Raw genomic sequence first — 12,694 nt, 5'->3', positions numbered from 1 at the left:
AAGATTAGCAGTTGTGCTTGACCAATGTGTCATTGGCAACAATGGACTTCATGTTATTTCCTTAGGATGATCCTTAGGAATGAATGAATGAGAAATAGTTGATTCTTAGGATAGATCCTTAAGAATAAAGAAGATAATGGGGATGGGTAATTGGGTTGATTGTTTGATTGTTTAAACATAATAATTATATTATTGTGGGTTGAAAAAACTATGTACTCACCAGGTTTCCCAACCTGACCCACTCAGTTTATTTATATCACAGGTGTTGATACGAAGTCACTTTACACAGAGAGATTTAAAGAGATGTAGATCACTAGTGTAAATAAATGTATGTTCTGTTTATGCTTATGTTTCTGTATTAACGATGACATCTCAAACGTTTTGAAATGAATAAAATACGTTTCTTCGAAAATGTTTTAATAACGTATCTATCATGTTTTTATGGGAACAAATTCCGCAACATTTTTATTAAAAGATGAACTCTGATTTTTATAAAGCATAAACAAAAAAAACCGGTCTTTTCTGGCCGTGAAAATGAGGATGTCACACCTTCCTACGAAAATCATGGTCGTTTTATGAAAGTTGCATTATCTTGGTCATTTTCTTTAACGACGCCTTCTTTTGTGGTCATTTTGTTGAAATTTCCCGCATTTTTTCCTTAAATTGCCAATAATTTTACCTATAAATATGTTTATACTCCATTCTTTAAAAAAAATTATTACCCCAAATGTTCTTTCGCTTGATAAATATACAATATGCTATACATAGGTAAACTCTACTAAAAAAATAGTTTCTTTGATGAAAGTGTGTGTGTATCCAAAAACACCACCTATACATCGCACCCATGTACATGCTGGGAAATAACTTTATAAACCATACCAAAAGCCCTAGAAAAAAAATCCCTAGAATAAGTGTAAGTGTCTGAACAATATATAAAATGAGTTGGTATGGTCATATAAATTCTATACAACCTTTAAATAATTTTGAATGTCCATATCAAAGCCCCAATCAAAACCTATCATTTGCGAAAATTTTGCATGGGTTGTAAAATGAATTGGTACGTGTTACCTAATCCGTATGAGCTGTAACATATATGGTCATACCAAATCCATTAGGTCTTACATATTTTGAATAGGTTTCCCCAATCAAAACCTATAGTTTGCCAAATTTTTGCATGGGTTGTAGAATGAATTGGTATGCGTTACGTAATCCGTATGAGCTGTAACACATATGGTCATGCCAAATCCATTAGGTCTTAAATGTTTTGAATAGGTTTCACATTGTATTTAAAACAACTTGGAAAGTGTACCAAATGTGCTCTCTCTCTCTCTTGCCTATTTTCAAGATTCACATCCTTTTTAGTCAACTTAGGGACCAATTTCAATGATTAAGAACCCTCATAGGATATTGGAAATATTAATCCATAACAATTTTGTACCCGCAATAAAACAAAAGTCATTAAATCTAACAATTTTTTCTATTTTCAACATCTTAGCACATCTTGTTACATTCCTCGATAGATTTAGCAATACATTCCAATCACCAATCCAAAATCTAAATGTTTTCCAATCGATTCTTCTACCATTAGAGACAATATCTCTAACTAATTATTAATCTCCTTTGATATTTGATCCATAATTTAGCGATTTACTCTATGTATTAAGCGGCATATTTGTCAAACATTTTTGCATACAAGGATTATATTAAATAATTAGGATTAAGATTGATCTATTTGGTGTAAAAAATATATATATTATGCGTCCATTGGGGGCGATAAGGAGTATGATCAGACATACACCATACTCAACATCAACAAAGTTGGTAAAGGTTAGTTTTTAAATGGTTTTGGGTACATATGTTGGTTGTCCCAGGAGAATTAAAACTTGTAGTAATATGTTGATTAAATTTAACAAATAAAATCATGCTTTGTTGACATTAGCTAGTGCATAATCATTTGATGGCAAGAGTTAAGAGATTTTGCCAAAGCTTTTTGGTTTAGCCAACAATAAATGCATTTTGTTGTTTCTGATAGTGATTATAATACTTTACTGTTTCTAACAATTGTATGGTATTGTGATGTTAAATACAAAGTCGTCAAATTATAAGCTTTCTTTCTTTTTACCTAAAACTCCAGAACATTAAGAAAGTTTGGTTTCCTTATATTCTTTCGAACTCTATAAGATAAATAAAATAATAACTTTCTGTTCTCCTTTCCCCTTTCCATAATTTTCTTTTCGGCTCCTTTCTCTAAACAAAACCTGAGAACACAATGTAAATGCATATATAGTTTTTAATTATCAACTTTAGAATTAGCAGGAATATAACTGATCCACAGTTTACACATGGAATATCAATTTTCAGCGAAACACGGTCGAGTCGTGGTAAAAGATAATGTGGTTTTATACCATGGATGCGGGTAGTTGTGTATAATAATACATATGTGAAAAAGTGTTATCATAAGTGGCAATTTTTGTATCGAGAAAGAGGGCATGAAGTATTGATTTGGGCAAAGCATGATTGTACCTGAAAATTAAACATTGCAAAATAAATATTTTGCATGCAGGGACGATAAAGGAATTGGGTAGATGTAGTTTAGTTTCACTTTAATTTGCAGGCCTTGAAGCACAACATCTGCATTTAATTACCCATTTCGGTGCTTGAGTAGCTTATGAAAATGGTCATATAGTTTAGGTGCGATGTGCTAACAATTGGTCTAGCTTTTACGGGAGATCACTTAGGATTGTCACCAAGATTTTTGCATCGTCTAGAGAAGCATGGAGGTGATGTGTTTACAAATAGAAAGATTTTGTTTAGTATGAGAGAATGGAGCATACTGGACATCCAGAAAGCAAAGTAGGTAGGTAATTGCTTAAGTTTCTAAATGATTTTAGTTTCAAATATAGTAACATCATAGGGTTTGGAGAGAGAGCTAATAGATACAGAAAGCAAATTATTTATTGTCTAGATGTAATTAACTTCCAAGTAATGTTGGTTAAATCACAATTTTGACAAAGTGTTTTAATGTTTTTTACTTATAAGTAAGTATTCCTTCAGAAGGTGTTTTACCAATACAGAGACTGATTTTGAGTATGCATGCTCTTACTTCAATATCGATCCTGTGCTAATTGTGACAGTCTCTGCAATCGAGCAACTTCAAGTAATGGCTTCAAAACGACAATATAAAGAGGCTGCTGCACAGGTATAGGTATGTAAGCTGGTTATACATTAGTTCCAATAGAATAATTACATAAGAATCACATACACATTCAAATATTTAAGGGTATAATGGTACCATGTTAACCACTAGATAGCATTATGAATAGGATAAATTACTTGTAATAGCAATCAACATTCCATGTTTTTTCCATCTTAGGCAACCAACTATCTTGTTAGTTAACTTGAATGGAAAAAGAATAGTCGGTTGCCTAGAGTGCAAAAAACATGGTAAAAAGAACTATTCTAGTTAGCTTTGCTATTCGATTTATCTTTTCCATTAGTTTATTAAGTTTAGTGTATTTAAGTTGCTAGGTTACCTTAAGTTGTTTTGTGGGGTTAATATCCCAAGAAAGCTGGCTAGGATAAAAGAAAAAAAAAAGGAAGTTAATAATTAGTATGGAGCTAGGTAACATTTCCATTTTCCAAGGCAAATAGAATTAAGAATAGATACGTGGTCCATGCATGCATGCATATCCCACATCGGAGGCGGAAGAAAAGAAAAGTCAACGTAGTTGTTGGATAAAAAGCGAGGGCAGGGGAACGGAAAAATCACTTACCTGGACGGTGTCTTTGGGGGATCAAGAAGGTCCATGGCCTAGGCTGGTGGTCTCCATTGCACATTACGGAGAGGTGCCTGTCTAAGGTCGGCCCAAGTTGGTCGAACCTACGTCATAATTTGTGTTAGAGGGGGCCTGCGTTCGCGCGGCTCCTACCTATACTCTTAGTTTTAAAATTTCATATTCTTTTTATGCTTACAATCAGTAGAAAAGTAGTAACTCCAAAATTTCTGCTTAGTTAATTGCATCTCTCGTTTGGTTTAGAAAACTTAAAAAATGACAATTTTGAATTCTGACGAGTTATAGATTAGAAGCTGGTACATTTTTCTGACAATTTTGAATTTTGACGAGTCTCCTGGTTTAATTACTTTAATTAATAAGCAAATTAAGGTATCAAAAAGAAGCAGTTCCAGTCTAACGTTAATTACAAGCTAAGGGACTGTGATGCTGCGATGGGTAGTCTCATGGTTTATAATTTATATTAATATTAACATACTGTATGGCAGCTATATTAATCAAGCAAATTAAGCTACTGCAGTTAAGCCATTAGTTGAGTCGGTTGCATGCATGACATAATAAAGGCAAAGTTATGGAGTCCCACATCGCCTCAAGGAAAGCAAACAGAGAATGTTGAGTAGGTTTAAAAAGGAAGGCCTTTCCCTTACGCAAATTTCATACCTTTCTCGGCCTTTTGGCTAAGATCAAGTGTAGTATCTGTTCTTATCAGTTTAATATCTGATATGTGGGCCATCGGCCCACTCGATATTAATCTTATTTTTTATGGGGAAAGATCCGTCACAATAGCTTGCTATTGGGGTCTTTGAGTGTCGCCTTGGCGTTGCACTTTTGCCTTGGCATGGCGCACCCCTCCAAATCAAAACTTTAACCTTTTCATTTCTAATGCATCCATACGGAGAGTTGCAACAGGTACCATTGACCCTTGTAGTTTACCTTTAAAAGGGACTGTGTGACCCTTGTAGTTTACAGTTTAATATCTTATATGTGGTTCATCCCACTAACCCTGCACCAAAGAAATCTGAGCAAGAACCAATTCAGTTTGTGAGTTGAAGAAAACTATGGTATTAACATCAATATCAAGAACCACTTCACTTTTCCAACTGCAGGCTGCCCATAAATGCTAAATAGAGTTGCCATGCATATCACTGATTGCAGCAATCCATACTATCAAAACCTCACAAAAATTGCAAAACAAGTATAAATTCCCTGGGGATGCATCATGCATGGGAATCGAGCCATCACTTTCAATGCCAAACTCTTCCATCAGGTTACCATTCGGCCGGTATTCATTCCCCACTCTTGCTATTATCAAAACCACACAATCATTTCACCCATCAACTAAGAAACCAGGATCCCGTTTCGTAAAGTAATAAAGATTTTGTGGCTATTGAGTTCACCAAAATGTCCAAACATGCAAAACCGGGAGTTTAACTGCAAAACCGGTGGAGCATATGTCATACTAGGTCCTCATATCAAGTATAGAGCTTCACGACTAAAAATAGAGAATCATTAAAAACGATGGACAAAATCTTGGTTGTCTCTTTGAGCATAAGCCCGAGATATATAAGATACAAAGTTGATTAAATTTAACCATTAACACCTAAGTAGCTGGAGTTCGTAGTCAAACTTCTTGTTGACTCAGTCAATGAGAAATTACCAATTGCAATTGTCGTGAAATAGATCTAAGATAACTGAACAAATATTTGACAAGTTTGTGCTGCCCACAAAACTTTATCAACAAGACAAACATGATTATTTATGGTTAACTTGTTCGGATGATTCATATTTCCACATTGATCTTATCTTAAATTATAAGCTAATTATTTCATAGACATAATCAAACCTATTATGTTGATCCGACAAATTGTCTTCCTCCCTGCGTATAGTTCATTAGCAACAAAAATGATTTCACAATATTGCGTATTACTATTATATTATATATATATATATATATATATATATATATATATATATATATATATATATATATATATATATATATATATATATATACACACACACATTACAATGTTAATCGACTATACAATATCTTAATTGCAATAAAAAACACATCACTGAAACATAACACCAATTATTGTTAACGGAGGAGTGCTCTAGTGAAAGTTTGATGATTTAAGTCTTGTTGTGGTCAAGAATTGTAGATTTAGAAGTAGCATAATGGTCATGTGTATGTCATTCTACAACAAAATGTATACATGAATCTTGTTGGCCCTTATTTGTTATTACCTTGCTTAACCTGAAGTCTACGATAAGAATTTCTCTAAGTCAGATATTACTACAAGTTTGTTATTTTATCGACTTATATATATATATATATATATATATATATATATATATATATATATATATATATCATAAAATAAATTATTTTTTCATCTTGATTTCAGGGTTTAAATTTCAACAAGTCAACATAAGGTCTCTCCTTGTTGCAAGTTACTCCATATATATCACTATGTAAACATCTACAATGATGAATTGGTAATATGACTTCTAATGTCGAACCTTATAATCTTATGAATCAACATACTTCACCTTAGTACATCAACGTCACCGTATCAATCATTAACCAACTCCTTTCTCGATAGTGTAAAATATACTTTTGCAACATTGTTTCCAGATGTGTTATCTTTGTGATAAGATACTTTTAGCTTATATTTTAACTTATATTTGTAAAGTTTTGTTTAAATCCCTAATTTGTAGGGATTTATATTCTAGATAATTCCGCCATAGTATATAAGTTATATTAGGGTTCATTGAAAAAAATACAACTTGGTGCGTTCTCTCTTTGTGGGAGTTTATTATTCAACATTAGTTTTTAATGAACTTTTTTCTTATTGCTTGATATTTGTTTATTACGATATTTCAATTGGTATCACAACAGGTTTGAATTACGTCGAACAATATGGAATTCCACTTGAGCATCTAAACCCACTAACAGTTCAACACCTGCCATCAAAATTCTTTTATTCGATGAAAATAATTTTGCTATGTGGACATCATATCGATGTTCTCAAAAACAATAAAAAAAGATCAAAACTATGGATCTTCTGATGGTGGTGGTGGTTATAATATTAGGCCCATAAGAATATCACAAGCTTCCCAGTCAACTTTCCAAACATATACACAGGCTCGCAGCCACCGGAGACGGTGGCTAGCAGCTGCAGAATGGAGGCATCCACCATGGTCGTTGCCATGGTGGTTGTTCTCAGTTTCCTGGTCCGACGAGCATACACACAACGAAATACAACACCAAAATATACACACATACTTGCGACACACCATCTAAAATGCACACTCCAGTCTCCTTTAGGGTGGTGGATGTTGACCGGAGCAGCTGGAATGAGTCATAAGAGCGGCGACGGTCGTGGCTGTGGTGTAACACCGAAGTAATGGAGAAGAAGGCTTAAACTGCAAACGACAACAACATTAGTGGCAGAAAAGGGCGCCCGCTCGGTCTTTGTTGACGGGAATGGGAGCAACCGACGTCGGACGACGACTTCGTCTTCACAGAAGCGGTGCAGCGACGACAGCGACTCCGGTCGTTCATGACCCACACATCAACATTCACAGCTCCATTTCCAGCCTTCGGCGGTTCTCTCTCGGCTGCTCAAACGTCACCGGCAACGGGCTGTTGTGGTCGACGTCCAACGACGAAGTAGCAGGCGGCGGATGAAGGTGTTCCAAAGATGGTGACGACTGGAGGATAACGATCTAGGGTTAGGTTAACATGGATGAGTAAGGTGATGGGTTTTAACCCATCTCCAATTAAAACTTCTTATTGTCTTGACACTCCCGGCCCCTCCCCCCTCAATTCCTTTCAATCCAAATCAATATTTTACTCTTTTGCCCTGCTTCCAAAATCTATTCAATTAAATCCAATAATTGCCAAACAACTCTAAACCTTCAGAATTTTTTCCAAAATAAATCTTGGAATTGCACTTTTAACCCCCAAAATTATATCATTGAACTACTCAAAACCAACACCCTTCTAAATTATTATGAATTTTAGGGCTAATATAAGATAATATAACATATAAATTTACATCTTAGTGTTCAGGGTTTCTTATTTAATTACTTAATTATAAACGGAATGTTACATGCATGAAGCCACCTGGGAGAATCTGGTTGATATGAACATGCGTTTACATAAGTTCCACCTTAAGGACAAGGTGCGTGTTTAGGAAGGGAGTAATGATACGACCCATGTTGGGTGTTTTGGTTAGATCTATTGACGAAGGGTTAAGCATTAAGATTCAATAGATTTTTTAAATGTTTCCTTTTATTTAGTTGTCCATTTAATTAGAATATTTACTTTTTTTTTATTACTTTAGGATTCCTATTTTCTAGGATCTGGTTTTAGTTTCTGATTAGGATTATAAAGACTAAATAATTAATGCTTTATAGATTATTTATGATTGTGCCATAAATAAAAGTCTTTGACAGTTTGCTGGATAATTCCTTGTTTCTTGAACTACAGGTGGCTAGGTTAAGGTTCCTACCTTCGGGTTAGGATATTGATCTTATTACATATGTTTGAAGAACAATTCCTCACGTGGACCTCTGAGGAATTGTTCTTCAAAAACATTCATATGAGAAATTGTTCTTCGCATAACCATGACCATAGAACGATTTTGGTAAGTTTTTTCGATTTCAAACAAAAAATTTTCAAGCTACTTCAAAAACAATTTTTTCGATTTTGGTAAGTTCAAACAATATTTTTTTGATTTCAAACACAATTTTTTCAAGTTTAAGCTTAATTTTTTACCAGCACCCATTTCAATTTTCTTTAAGTATTCTTTGTATTTTTATGAATTTACCGCTGCCACATCACTTCCTTAGAGCTTTTCCAATTCCTCATAGCTGAAAGAGTTCCCTAGAGACCCTTCTGTAACGCCCGTAGATCCGGGCTACTCAATTTAGAGGCAATAGAGGTCGAAAACAACTTTTCAACAAAAGATTATTTAGAATAAATAATCTTAACCAAGCTGTAGAATATGTCTCAAGGTTTTCGTACATATAAAGAACGCCGAAATCCGAGTTATAACGAAGAAGTTATGACCCGTTGAAATTTCGCGACGGAACAGGTACAATACCGGGAAGCGTAAATAGTGAATTTATGATAGAGCGAGATTTAGCCTTAGCGATCTAAACAAAAGTCGTAGAATATGTTAAACTAAGAACATCGATAAAAAGAACGCCAAATCTGACTTCGTATGAAGAAGTTATGATTTTTCGAAGTTTCGGATTAGCAGTGTACAGCCCGAAATTCGAATATTAGATCGAGCAGTTTTTAGCCGACACAACCTAAACGAGAATCGAAGATATCGATAAGAGTAGTGTAACGAGAAAAAGATGGGCGAAAACGGACATCGGATGAAGAAGTTATGAGAATTTAACGGATCAATCCTGTCCCGGTCTGTTAATAATATAAAATTTAAAATCGATTCCAAATTCGCCGACGGAGTCTAAACAAAAGTTGTAGAGTATGTTCCTACCTTCGCGTGGATATAAAGAACGTCGAAAACAGAGGTCTTACGCGAAAGTTACGAATTTTTGAAGTTGTAACTTGAATTTGCGAAGTTGATGACGTGGCGCGTTGTGGGCCGTCCATCGATGATCAAAGGATGCTTCGGATTCGGACACGCCTCACTTCACATTACGCCCCGCGTACGAGGTCCGGTACGCCCCGCGTACCTCCGGCCTTATCCTTCCGAGTCCGAGCCAACTGGTGCAAGCTGGCAACCACATCCGAGCTACGCCCCGCATAGCACTGCTGGATGCCCAGCGTACTTCCGAGGCTGTGGCGTATAAAAGGGGAGCGAAGGTTCTCGGAAATCTCACACCTTTCTCCACACTTTCTCTCACTACTTTCTCTCTCTAAGGGTTTTAACCCTCCCTAAAGTCTAGGTGAACCCCTAACACACTAAGGAAGCCCCGAGGCTCCCGGAGTCCCGAGAAAAAGGAGTTTTTCGGTTTCGAAACGCTGATCCAATTAAGTTTTGGTTTTCGATAAAATTCTTTGTAAGTGTGCTACGCTTACGCAATTTTTAATATAGCTTTCAAATAATTATAGGAATGTTATTAGGTCCTTAAAATAATTATTTGGGCTATTATTATGAGTTATATTGAGTGTTATTAACGCGTATATAATAATAATAATAATAGTCAGACAATTAATTTGTCGCGGTTATCATTAGACTAAACCCTAGTGGTACCGATACTAGGTTTTATCGAAGGAAAATCATTGTGAGAGTATCGAAGCGCTGTCCGAGAGCTGAGTCACCACCTTTCAAGTGAGTGCATGGTCCTTTCATCTTACACATAGATATGAAGTATTTTATTATAAATTGCATGCTATGTGTGAATATTGTCTGAATACTTGCTGTCTATGCTGGTGAAAGATTTTTATACATGTTTTAAATGATGTAAACTGTATAAATTATTTTATATCTACAAAATATGTTGGGTAAAACATGGGTAGATGAATGTTGAGGGATAAAAGCTGAAATATAGGAACATTAGTAGCATGGACCTAGTGCCCTATAGGTATACAGTGGCAACAGTGGACCTAGTATCCTATAGATGAGCACTGGCAGCTGCGCCACAACTCGTAGATGTTTCAGATCTACGGTAAACGTCCTAGCAGCTGCGCTCTAAGGACAGTATCGGCAGCTGCGCCTAATCGGGAGCCTTATGACCATGACAATAGCGTTTAAAGGTCAATACCCGTAGAAGCGCCTCATAGAAAATGTCCCAATTCTGGCAGCTGCGCCTAAGTGACAAGATTAGCAGTTGTGCTTGACCAATGTGTCATTGGCAACAATGGACTTCATGTTATTTCCTTAGGATGATCCTTAGGAATGAATGAATGAGAAATAGTTGATTCTTAGGATAGATCCTTAAGAATAAAGAAGATAATGGGGATGGGTAATTGGGTTGCTGGCCGCTCAGAGCCGGCAGAAAAGTTATGCAGACAGGCGTCGGTCCGAGCTTGAGTTCCAGGTTGGTGATCTCGTGCTCCTGAAGGTCTCTCCTTGGAAAGGAGTGATTCGATTCAGGAAGAGGGGCAAGTTGGGGCCCCGGTATATTGGTCCTTTTCGTGTGATTGCAAGGGTGGGACGGGTAGCCTACCGTTTAGACTTGCCAGCAGAGTTGGGACAGATTCACGACACTTTCCATGTGTTGCAGATGCGGAAATGTATAGCCGACGAATCAGCGGTGGTTCCGTTAGGAGATATTTAGGTGGATGCAAGTCTGAATTATGCAGAAAGACCTGTAGCCATCAGAGATCGGAAGATCAAGGTTTTGAGGAACAAGGAGGTGCCTCTGGTATTGGTTCAGTGGCAGCATCGGAAGGGATCAGAGATGACTTGGGAGCCGGAGCGGGAGATGCGGGAGCAACATCCGGAACTTTTTGACTAAGCGGGACTTCGAGGGCGAAGTCTTATTCTAGTGGGGGAGATTTGTAACAGCCCGGATCCCCAGGTACCTTCATTTCTTTATATATTTTGGCATTCTGTGAGGGGACTCGGCGAGTTGGTGGTTGAACTCGTCGAGTCGGGTCGCGGTTTTTAGCGGGGGTTCGCGTCCGGACTCGGCGAGTCCAAGGGATGGACTCGACGAGTCCGTGCTGTTTAATGAAACCCTAATTCCCCGGCCCTGAGCTCTATTTAAAGGACCTTATGGCCCTCTTATGCGGCCACCTTGAACCCTAAGAGCCTCCATACGTCTGTAAGCCCTTGTGTGTGTGTTTGAAGGCCTTTTGTTCTTCATTTTGTGTGATAGTGCAAGGAAAGGAGGGAGAGGAGCAAGCTTGAAGTGTTGGGGAGCTTAGATCTGTTGCTATTTCATCAATGGGGTCTTCTTGAGGTAACATTCTGAGCCAATCTTCGTGTTTTGTGTTGATGGGCCAAATCTAGGGTTTCTTCTTGCCTTTCTTGGCTTGAATAAGAAGTATGAGAGGTCCCATGGAGACATGGAACCTAGATCTGGACTTTAGCAGGTCCAGGAGACCCCTTATGACAAGCTTTATGCCCATTTATTTGAGTTAGAAGCTATACTTGCCATATTGAAGGTGGTTTCTTCAAAATAAGCCTTGTATGCATTGCATGGCAACCAAGACTGAGACTTTACGTGACAAATAAGCTTGGGAAGGCCAGATCTATGTATTTATGGAACGGATCTGACCGCAAGAGCCAGTTTTAGCTGGTGCATGGCATGGACTCGCCGAGTCTGAAGAACAGACTCGACGAGTCACTTGAAGATTGTCCTTGAGACCATCTTGTGTGTAGACTGGACCGAGTTGTGAGCGACTCAGTGAGTCGCAGAGAGTTGGAAAGGTTTTGCCAGGTGGACCGAGTCAGGATGGGACTCGCCGAGTTGGCCTTAGACTCGGCGAGTTGAGTCGCGGTGACCCTGCGATTCAGGCCCAGGCGGAACTCGTCGAGTCAGGGGAGTACTCGACGAGTCAAAGGGAAAATTCTTGAGAGTTGGTAAAAACGCGTAGACTCGCCGAGTCACTATTGTGCACTCGCCGAGTCTAGTCCAAATTAACTAAAGACTGTTGATCGGGTCAACCTGTGTTGACTTGATTTGGATGGTCCACCTTAGCGGTACAAGTAATATTTATAGATTTATATATCGTAGGAGGATTGCAGCTCGAGGGTTCGGGCCCGAGTGATTCCAGGATTTTCGATTAGCAATTTAGCAAGGCATACGAGGTGAGTCTCCTCACTATACTGTACCCGGAAGGGTTTGACTATGTGACCGGAAGGTCGAATATGATATGGAATATATGCTTTATGTGTGTTAAGTTAATTGCTATATGTGTCATGTATGATATGTTTGATGTGGGCCGGAAGGCGTGGTCATATGGACTGTAA

The 12,694-nt window shown here is 37.5% G+C and overlaps 2 non-coding genes across 2 annotated transcripts; both read left to right on the top strand.

Annotated features, from left to right (window-relative positions):
* Positions 1 to 3,765: 3,765 nt before the first annotated feature.
* On the top strand, positions 3,766 to 3,929 carry LOC145044345 (U1 spliceosomal RNA). Its single transcript, XR_013681303.1, has one exon. It is a non-coding gene; the product is annotated as a U1 spliceosomal RNA (small nuclear RNA).
* A 518-nt stretch (positions 3,930 to 4,447) lies between these two features.
* On the top strand, positions 4,448 to 4,643 carry LOC145044355 (U2 spliceosomal RNA). Its single transcript, XR_013681313.1, has one exon. It is a non-coding gene; the product is annotated as a U2 spliceosomal RNA (small nuclear RNA).
* Positions 4,644 to 12,694: the final 8,051 nt, after the last annotated feature.

Source organism: Lactuca saligna, chromosome 4 (assembly GCF_052625555.1).
Source record: "Lactuca saligna cultivar CGN05327 chromosome 4, ASM5262555v1, whole genome shotgun sequence".
In the NCBI taxonomy this organism is placed as follows: domain Eukaryota; kingdom Viridiplantae; phylum Streptophyta; class Magnoliopsida; order Asterales; family Asteraceae; genus Lactuca; species Lactuca saligna.
This window is presented reverse-complemented; position numbering and strand designations above follow the sequence as displayed.